Genomic DNA, 11,166 nt, shown 5'->3' with positions numbered 1-11,166 from the left:
TTGTTAAGATTCTTTATGTGCCCCATATATGTGTTCTATTTTAAGAAACTTCCATGGGCTGCTGAATAGAATGTGTATTCTTTGGTGCTTTGGTGGAATATTCAGTAGATGTCTATTAGGTCCATTTTATGTATGATATCATTTAATTCAAATATTTTTCTGCTTTTTCTTTGTTCAGATGTCTATTGAAAAATGTGATGTATTGAAATCACCCTACTATTACTGAGTTAGAATTAATATGGATCTTGAAGTCCAGTAGTACTTCTTTTATAAAATTGGGTGCTCCAGAGTTTGGTGCATGTATGTTCATGATTGTAATGTTTTCTTGATCAATTATTCTCTTGATCAGAATTAAATGACCATTATCTCTTCTGATTAATTTTAGTTTCAAGTCTACTTTGTCTGATATTAGGATAGTAGTGCCTGCTTGTTTCTGGCTGCTGTTTGTTTGTAGCATTTTTTCTAGTCTTTCACTCTAAGGTGGTACCTTGAGTTCCCTGTAGAGAACAAAAAGGTGGAATTTTTTTCTTAATCCATTCAACCAGCCTGTGTCTTTTGGTTGGATAATTGAGGCCATTGATGTTTAACATTATTATTGCAAGATATGTATTTGTTGCTGTCATTTTATTTTCTGTTTGTGTTATTAGTCCCATTTTGCTTTTCCATAATTATAGCTTCATCTGCTTTCTTTCCATAGCCTGAAAATATGGAACACTTCACATATTTGCATGTCATCCTTGCCCAGGGGCCATGCTAATTTTCTCTGTATCCAGGTGAGGCTGTCTTCTTCAAGAGAATAATGATCACAGGTTAGTTTATATGATCAGAATTTCAGCTGATGAGTGCTGTGTTTTGTTTACTGTAATTCTTTGTTGATCAAGGATTTATTTGTGATTAATATTAGGTTATAGTTTTCTATGACTGGAAGAGGTCTAAACTTTTTTTTTTTTTAATCAGATCTATTCATCCTTAGAAGATCTGGACTTTTTGTCTCTTGTGGAAATACCTTGTTGTCATTAAGTCACTATCCTACCTATCCATCTTCCTTCTTTGTGTGACTTAAGATTCTTCCCAGTGGTTTAGCCATTGATAAGTGCCCATGACCTAATAAATAATCCCCACATATGTTCATGTAAGCAATCCCAATTAAACTCAGTGGGTCTCTTACATACTTAGAAACAAAGACATGTAAGTCATGAAAGTTTTTGTGAACAAGGATTTCAGTGGGGGAGGGGGAGAGAGAGGGAGGGAGGGAGAGAGAGAGAGAGAGAGGGGTAATGAGGGCATTAAATGATTTAAAAATTCTCTATGTACGTGTATGAAACTTCAAAGAATAAAAGACAAAAACCAACAAAAGGGATTTAGAAGCATTAGAATGTTAAAATTACTTGTCATCTGAAAGTGGGGTCAAGCCACAGCTTCACTCCATCTCTTGCAGCCTCCTGAACTGTTCCTTTTTCTCTGAGATGTCTCCATTCAGGCACAACCTGGATAGATTACTTCAAGGAAGAAAATAATGTCAGGGTGAACCTGTACTAAGCAGAGTTGGAGACTTAATAAGAGATATATTTTAAGCATAAAACATAAGCCCAAGATTTACACAAAAAGAGAGCTGCTCGATGAAGCAATAAGACAAAATAATCTTCAAAGGAGAGTTACATTAAGTACTTTTATAGTGGTGTTGTGGAGCAATTTCCTTAAATTTGAAGCATTCTATCCTGGGAAAGGCTGTTAAGGTAGAAAACAAAACTTACAGGGTTCAGGAAAAAGCAACTCACAAGTCTCAGGAAAGTTCCTGAAACTTACAAAATTCCCAAGGCCATTCATTCCTTAAGCTTACATAGCAATAGGATGTGCTGGTGAGAGGAGACTAGGGCCAGCCTACCTGGCTGAGCATCTTGCAGAGTGCCAGGTATGCAATGCCTTTGATGAATCATCACTTGTTTTGGGTTGGGCTCTTCAGTGATGCAGTTTCTTTTGAATCATCCAGGCTCCTGTAAGAGAACCCTAATCTATATACATATAAATAACCCCATAAACTCACTGGTTCACTAAGCTAGATTTGTGTGGAATTAGTTCTTTGATCATCATTGGTGCCTTATCTGTATATTATCTATATTCCACTGGCTTTTCAAATTGCATCTCTAAAGTTTGTCCTTCCCTTTTATGAAGAATGTAGTTTATGACAAGATTAAAATTTTAAATAGTTTTCTTTTGTGAGAAAAGTTGTAAGGTGGATTGATGAGGCATATTGCTTAGATTTAGGAATGAGAGGTGAGTGCTAAAAACTTAAGGTTATATATTGTCCTAGTTTGTTCTTCATTGCTGTGACAAAATACTCCGACCAATACCAACTTGGGGGAGGAAAGGGTTTATTCAGCTTATATCTCCCAGGTCTCAGTTCATCGGGAGCCCAAGGTAGGAACTCAGGACAGGAACCTGGAAGCAGGAGCTGGAGCACAGACCATGGAGGAATGCTACTAACTAGCTTGCATTCCTGGCCCCTGCTCAGCCTGCTTTCTTATGCAACACAGGCCCACCTGCCCAGGGGTGGCACCACCCACAGTGGGCTGGGCCCTCCCACATTACTCATCAAAAAGATGCCCCTCAGATATGGTCACAGACCAGTCCAATAGAGGAAATTCCCCTCAACCCAGGTTGTCAAGTTGACACTAAAGCTATCCAGCACAATTGACCCCTTGTCAACTTGCCACACAAACATCACTATTAAACCATAAACTTTCTAATTTTTGTCCCCAAGACATGATGTTAACATTAATATCACAACATAAAACAGTACAACCTTAAAAACCCCACAGTCCTTAAAAAATCCAAACACTAAAAGTCCATAGTCTCTTAACTGGGCACACCTAAGCAAAACCAAAATCCAGCAAAGTAGCTCGAGGCTGGACAACTAGGATTCACTCACGATCTTCTGGGTTCCAAAGGGCACTGGCAGCTCCACTGCTCTGAGTCTGCAGTCCACAGCACACTCAGCTTATCACACAGACCCATGCCAGCTCCATTCCACACTTACTGCTGTCCTCGGTGGTCATCCCATGGTCCCGGCATCTCCAAAAAGCTGGGGTCTCCACTGAAACTGAGTTTACACCTTCACCAATGGCCTCTTCTTGCCTCTGGATGGGCTTCTATAAAATCCAAAACAAGTACTGTCTTATTTCAAAGGGAACAATTCTGCATACTTAAGCAAAACCTAAGTCCAGCAGCTTGAGGCTGGACATCTGGGATTCACTCACTATACTCTGAGCTCCAAAGGATACTGGTAGCTCCACTGCTCTGACTCTGAAGTCCACAGCCCACTCAGCTCATCTCGCAGACCCAGGCCAGCTCCATTCCACACCTGCTGCTGTCCTTGGTGGTCGTCCCATGGTCCCAGCATCACCGAAAAGCTGGGGTCGCCACTGAAACTGAGGCTACACCTTCAGCAATGGCCTCTTCTTGCCTCTTGGGGTGCAAAGCCTCATATTCTCTCCATGACCCCTTCAGTCCTGGGGTCTTCGCCTCAACTGAAGCTGCACTTTCACCTATGGCCTTTCCTGGCTATTCCTCCCAGAAGACTCCACCACAGTGATGCTGGTCTCTTGTTACAGCTGATTTTTCAGCCCCAGCTAACCATCATCAATTGTCCCAGCAAAGTAAAGGTTTTGCTTCAGGTTCGGGTAGCTTCTTAATCACAGCTGATCCTTCAGCCCTCCAACTAACAAGCATCAATTGTGCCATTAATGCAAAGGTTTTACTTCAGGTTCTGGTCTCTTCTTAATCACAGCTGATTCTTCAGCCCCAGTCAACCAGAATCCACAGATTCTCAATCCAAAATCTCACACGAACAGCCCTGATAGTCTCCACTTCCCTTTGAAGTTTCACAAGCCAGGCCTCCATCGTCTACCACTCTTTCAGCATAACTGTTCCAAGCTCCACAGCAACAAACTCTGAGCATGCAATGGCTTTTCCAGCCCAATGTTCCAAACACTTCCACAGTCCTCCCCAACACACCAGGGTCAGGTTTGTCACAGCAATATCCCGCTCTCTGGCACCAATTTCTGTCCTAGTTTGTTCTCATTGCTGTGACAAAATACTCTGACCGACAACTCTTTCAGCATAACTGTTCCAAACTCCACTGCAACAAACTCTGAGCATGCAATGGCTTTTCCCACCCAAAGTTCCAAACACGTCCACAGTCTTCCCAAAAACACCAAGGTCAGGTCCGAAGCTAAGGTGGGAACTCAAGGCAGGAACCTAGAGGCAGGAGCTGGGGCACAGGCCATGGAGGAACACTGCTTACTGGCTTGCTCTCCTGGCCCCTGCTCAGCCTGCTTTCTTATGCAACACAGGCCCACCTGCCCATGGGTGGCACCACCCACAGTGGGCTGGGCTCTCCCACCTAACTCATCAAGAAGATGCCCCTCAGATATGGGCACAGGCCAGTCCAATAGAGGAAATTCCCCAACTGAGACTCCCTCAACCCAGGTGTGTGGAGTTGACACTAAAGCTATCCAGCACGTATATCATTTGGCCACTAAGGAAGGACAGATTATTTACTGCCCCGACATCTTTGATTGAAGTGTCTTGGGAAAACATATTATTTTAGCCCTAAGTACTCACAATTTATGTATTGTCTTTTATAAGATGCCTTTTGGAAAACACATGTCTCTGTTGTCAATTTGAAGTTTATTAGTGGTACCTTAAGTTTACTGCCTTAGCACAAAAAAGAAGGCCAGCTCCTAGGCCACAGGGACCTTTTTTCTTTCCCAGGTTTTTCTTCCTATGTCACCATAGTTTCTCGGTCTTTCTAGACTGCCTAATCACAGGCCTATATATACCTTCTACTAAAGGATTCTGTACCCTACATGACTGCTTTGACTGCATCCCTAATTTCGATTCCTCCAGCCAACATGGTTTGCCAAAATTTCTCTGCCCCCCATCAGTATCTCTTCACTAGAATCTCTGCTTGACCTCATGCTAAATACCCTGGGAAAAGACAGGCTGCAATGTCGGCACTTTTCTGCGTACTTTCTGTCTCCAAAGGAAACTGGCCTCTGAGTCCTATTTGCCTTGGAAGTTCTTTAGTGCCTTCAAGCAGTAGTCATTTGTTTGTTTTTTGTTTAGTTTTGCATTTTATCTAGTGGTCGTAGTTGTTGTTTGTGGGAATGCTTGTCTGCTCCAAGCTATTTTATTTTACACAGAATGATTTAAAAATATTATTATTTTAAAATAAAATGTAAATACCCCAAAGCACACTATAACAAAATTAGAGAGTCTAGTGGATTATAGTAAGGTACCCTGTAGCCATTAGGAAAAAAATGGAGCTTTTCTGGCTACCCTAGCATGCACTCTCACACATCATTTCCATCAGAGCCATTAATCCCTCCTCCAAAACTGCCATCATCCTAAACTTTATACTTTCATTTCTTTAGGAAATTTTCTTGAATGTAAACTATGACAATGTTGTGCATTTTTCAGATGGTTTAAGTAATCTACAAGTTCTGTCTCCTCCCCTTTGCCAAACAATGGATATTGAACTATTTGAACCTTAGTGTTTCAGGAACTTTGAATGCTGCTGGACAACTGGTCTAAAATGTCAGTGAGTGCTGCTAGTAGATGGCATGATTAAATTCTTCTGCATTTTTAAAATGAATTTTGTCTACTTATTCTATCTATTGCCAAGAAGAGGATATTAAGGTCGCTAATTATGACAGATGATTTTAATTAGTATTTTTGTTTTGTCAAATGTGGCTTAAGGTACTTGAAATCTCTTATTAGGTACATGCAATTTAGGGTTGTTTTCCTGATGAACAGACCCTTTGATCCTTATGTCAGTTCTCTCTATCACTTGTAATTTTAAGTATTTCAGTTTTATTTCTTAGAATATTTATTTTCACTTCCCTTTTTGTTACAGACATAAATTTTGTCACTTTGAAGGGAACAATTTAGTGACATTATTATTTTTGTGCACTTGTCAAGTTAGTCATCTGTAGAAATTTCATCATCCCAGTAGAAACTCAGGACCCACTGAACAAAAGCTCTATACCATGCACCACCCATCACTTTCTGTCCATATGAATTCTGTAAATTTCTATTTAATTTCAGAATTTCTTAGTTGTAGACTATTAAATTATTGCAAATTCCTTTTCTATGCCGACTGAAATGACACTCACTGTTTATTCTATTAATGAGTTAAATTGCATTGATTGCCTTTTTATCACCCTCTATTCCAAAAATAAATCCACTTAGTCACGGTTTACAGTCTTTTTATATTTTGACAAGCACTGCTATTACATTTGAAGATTTTTGTGTCAATATTCATAAGGGCTATTTGTCTTTAGTTTTCTTTCCCTGTGACACTGTCTGGCTTTGGTATCAGGGAAATATTGGCCTGAAGAAATGAGTTTGGAAGTTTTGCTCCATTATAAAATTTTGGGGAGAGTTTAAGGATTTTTTTTCTTTACTTTAAATATTTAATAGAGTTTCTTTTCAACCTGCATGATTATATTTAATATTTGTTGTAGAGAATATCTAAAAGCAAAAAGGAAAAAGCAAAATATATCATTAAAATATCTTCTTTCATCTTTTGTTTGTCTGGGAGCATATGAACTTTTTCCTTACCTTTGATGAGCTGTTCTCCTGCAGGCAAGATCATGGTTTGATAGGTTTCTCTTTTAGCACATTAAACATATTAACCCATGACTTCTTCCCTCAAAATTTTCTGATTGGAAACTGATTGAAAATTGTAATTAGAATTCTGCATGTATGGAGTTTCTTCTTTCTTGCTGCGTTAGTCTATCTTTCTCCATGTCTTTTGGCAATTTGATATAATGTGTTATAGCATGGGTCTTTCTGAATCCCTCCCATTTGAGGAGTTGGTTGAAATTATTTGTTGATTCATATATGTTATCAAAGTTCTTCTCTATTATTCTCTAAATACTCTTTCCCCCTTTCTCTCTCTTTGTCATTTGTATGTTGGCAAAATTGATGGGTCATGTCCAGACTTTCATTTCTCTCCTTTTGTTTCTCTTTCTGGGTCACAGCTACTATAATTTTACATTTTCTATTTTTGATTTTGTCTATTCTCTATTCTATCTACTCAGATCTGCAGTTGAACCCCCTATAGTGACATTTTTATTTAGTTTTATACTTTTAAGTTCCAGAATTTGTTTAGTTCCCTTGTTAATCTATATTTATTTATGTGGATTCCAATTTTCTCATGTATTATTTTCCTATTTTTAATACTCTCTGCATGGTTTTCTTAAAATTTTGAGCAAATTTAAGACATTTGTTATAAAGTCTTTGTGTAGCGTCTAAGAGCTGTGATTTTGCAGGACTTTTTTCTTTTTTAAATTTTTATTTATTTAAAAATTGTTTTTTAATTCCAAGGAGGAAGAATTTCTTAAATTTATTTTATTCATTTGAATGAACCATCTTTCCTGGTATTCTTTGTATGATATACAGTGTTTTATTCATAAACATTGGGCATTGACTACTATAGCCTGGAAATCAGATTCCTTCGCTCAGTAGCAGTTGCATTTCGGTTTCTATTGCTCATTGCTGTAGAAGTCCATTCCATTTCTCAAAGACTTGTTTAAAAACTATTTTTTCAATTATTTATTATTAACAATATGTAATCACTTAAATCTGGGTTCTTTTGGCTTATATTCAGCTAATATTTTGACAAAAATTTACCTGAATGCTAGTGCCTGAAATAAATAACATACACTGAAAAGAAAAGTAAAAGATAATAGCCACATTTTTCAACTCTTTCAATCTTAAGTCTGTGAGGGGCCCTTCCTTCAATAATTACCTAGGCTTGTTTTGGGCATAAGGAGCAGCTCAACATGGAATTCAAGGTCTTCTAAGAATTCTCTGAACATGTATCTCTCTTAAGTATGAATGTGGTTATTCAACCTTTTAGGCAGCCAAATGTTTTTGAATTTCTACCTTAAATAGTTGCCTTCAGGATTTCCAGTTCTCTAAAATGTTTCATTTTAGCTTTTCCTCTAGCATCTCCTCCACACCTTAGATAACATACTATGTTTCCATTTCTAAGCTCTTGCCCCAAGCATCTGTAGGCATTAATCTGACTTGTAGATTTTATGACTAGTTTTGCTACATCTCTTGCTTGTTTTCCAATTTCTACAAAATCAGTGCCTTGCTGAACTCTTTCATTTGTCTCAGAGAGTTTAGAAGAGATGTGCATAATCATTTGCTGACAGGATCTGCTCTTCAACCTTTGCTTCATGGACAGTTGCTGCAATGGAGCTGCTGGGCTAATTCACAGTCTGGTTAGAATCAACGCCCCTCTAGTGACCTATTTCCATCAGTCAGGCTTTACCTCTTAAATGTTCCACAACCCCAAACATCACCACCAGTTGGGAAACAGGCATTCAGAAGATGATCCTGTAGAGGATACTGTGGATAAATCACAACAGCATTTTGTTTTGGTTATTGTTTTTATTGGTATTTTTCTGTACCTTCTATGTCTTTCCAGAGACTCTAGTTTCCCATTTACTTTAGAAGTCTTTGTGCGTCATCATGTGAACATTTCTATAGTTGCCATAACATGTATGTCAGACAGTTCCAATGTCTATGTCATGTTAGTGTTGGTTTTTGTTGATTATTTTCTCTCAGGTGAGTTGAAATTTCTTTCGTTCTTCATTTACTCAGCAATTTTGGAGTTATTCTCAGGACTCTGAATGTTCCATTAGGAGATATTGGTTCTTATTTGTATTCTGTGGACTACTTAGTGGGCAATCAACTTGTTTAGATTTATGATGTCGTAAGATCTTACCTTCCTTATGGTTCAATGTCAGTTAAGAATAAAAACCTTTTGAGATGCTATTTGAATCTGTATCATGTTTGCACCAACCAATAATCAATCTGATATTCAAATGATGTAGCTATTATTTCAGTTGCCAGAGACAGGCTAGCAGCGTCAGATCTATTCACTCAGCCTGTGCATCTTACTGAAGGTTCACAAACACCTTATTATACTGATCCTGAAACCTCTTTAACTCTCTTTAATATTTTTGGATTGGTGTCTAGCCAAAATTCTTGGCACTTCAGTTATCCTGATTTGCCCTCACGTCTTTGATTGTTCGAGGAAAGAGAGAACAGAGATGGCGGGAAAACAATGGTGGTTAACCCTACTATTTTGAGAGCACAACTCCACATACCAGAAAGAAGACCCGTCTCAGAATTTTGTTTCTGTTGGGACTTCTGCTGTTACTACCAGAAGATTGTGCATGGTTTGGTTTGTAAAGGGATGAAGAAGAGGTAAACTAAGAAAGTTCTTACTCTCCCTGAGGACCAGCAGTTCCAGTTCCTGCTCTTTGAGGCCGACATTGACCGCTTCTCCTTCACGTGTTTTCATTCAGTTAACTTCCCAATTTACTCTTTAGCCTGTAGCGAACACATCCTGGAAGGTAACAGAAGAAAGAAAACAGCAGGCTTACTGCTGGTTCAGTGTATTTTAAATTTTGATACTTAATTTTTAAGGCTTCACGTGTGGGTAGCTGTTACAGCTGTTCTGTTTTTCAGAGCTGGAGTCATGGCAAATGTTTACTGATGGCTTCTTGTTCCCAGCATTTGTTGGTTTCCCTTTCTGCCCATCTCTCAGACCAGGCTGATGTTAACAAGTTTTATTCAACTTTACAACTGGTCGTTTTTGTTTCACTGATTTTCTTCTTTCTCTGTTTTGGCCCTTGTATTTCACTGATTTCATTTACCTCCATTCCTTTCTTATTGCAGGTTTAATTTTGTCATTCTTTGTTTAGATTCTTAACAGCTGACTAATATTCCATTGTGTAAATGTACCATTTTTTTATTATGCAAATATCAGTCGATGGGCATTTCGGTTGCTTGCATTTCCTGGCCATTTTGAACAGAGCAGTAGTGTACGTGCTTCATGCTACAATGGCTAGGAATGAGCAGATATCTCGGCAGCAGGATGCCGACTCCTTTGGGCATATTCCCAAGGGTCATATGGCTGGATCATGTGGTAGATCTATTTTTAACTTTCTGAGGAACCTCACACTGATTTCCATAATGTCTGGATCAATTGGCATTCCCACCAGTAGAAGAGTCCCCTTTCCTCCACATCCTTGCCAGCACTTTTCATCATTTATTTTTTGAAAATTTATCAATTCTGATGGAAGTAAGTGTTCTTTGTTGATTTTCAGACTTTCTTTTTATCAGTTTTTTCACTTCTGAAAATACAAACTTTTGGATTTATTTTAGTGTAATAATAAAGGCATGTCTGTCTTAAAAAAAGATACTCATTTGATTTATAGTCTTAGGGTTTTCGTCATTTTCTTTCATCTCTCTGGTAATCTTTTGACATTTCCTTTCACTATTTTGTTAAAATCAACTCTCATTAAGCAGTTTCATTTCTTTGTGTGTAATCTAATTGGCCTCTTGGTCTGAAACATGGTTTTATATTTGACCTCTCATCCCATTGATCATCTTGCTTCTTGATGTTTATACGTTTTCACATTTATCATCTGATATACAAGGTGGATCTTCATGAGTTCCCAATCAAGCAGATAACTTTTTCATTTCATTTTATTTTTCCTTTTGATTATATTATTGTTGCTTCTAGAAAATGTATTTGATTCCTTTTCAAATATAACTTGTGTCTGATAGCCTTTTTGTCTTATCAGCATGCATACTTTTCTGTGTTTTCAAAAATGATATCTATACTTAAGTTGTATTTCATTCTCTAGGATAATCTGTTGCAATGATTTGAATGTTATTGCAACTTACATTCTAAATGAGGGGAGTGACAGCAAAAGGACTTACTTTATCTTGATCATCTCAAGATCATCCATTCATCCCATTCAGGCCTTACAGAACTCTGTAAATTCCTTTTCTCATCTTACTTGTTAACAGATAATGAGCACTTACTGTGTGCCAGACACTATGCTAGGCGGAAGATAATCACTGTCTGATTTTTAAGAATTCACAAATGATGCAAACAGCAGATATGTGAACTGCTGCCTGTTAATATGAGGCTTGAGTTCATTTAAATAGGATAATGATGATGATGATAGTGATGATGATGATGGTGGTGGTGGTGATGATGATGGTGATGATGATGTTATGACGACAAACACATAGCATTTCTATGCACTGGGCACAATTCTAAGTGTCTTA

At 38.1% G+C, this 11,166-nt stretch overlaps 1 pseudogene; it reads right to left on the bottom strand.

Moving 5' to 3' along the window:
* Positions 1-700: 700 nt before the first annotated feature.
* LOC115070653 lies at positions 701-798 on the bottom strand (annotated as a pseudogene).
* Positions 799-11,166: the final 10,368 nt, after the last annotated feature.

Source organism: Nannospalax galili, unplaced genomic scaffold (genome assembly GCF_000622305.1).
Source record: "Nannospalax galili isolate Female #2095 unplaced genomic scaffold, S.galili_v1.0 scaffold155, whole genome shotgun sequence".
NCBI lineage: Eukaryota > Metazoa > Chordata > Mammalia > Rodentia > Spalacidae > Nannospalax > Nannospalax galili.
Note: the sequence above shows the minus strand (reverse complement) of the source record. Positions and strands in the feature narration are given on the sequence as shown.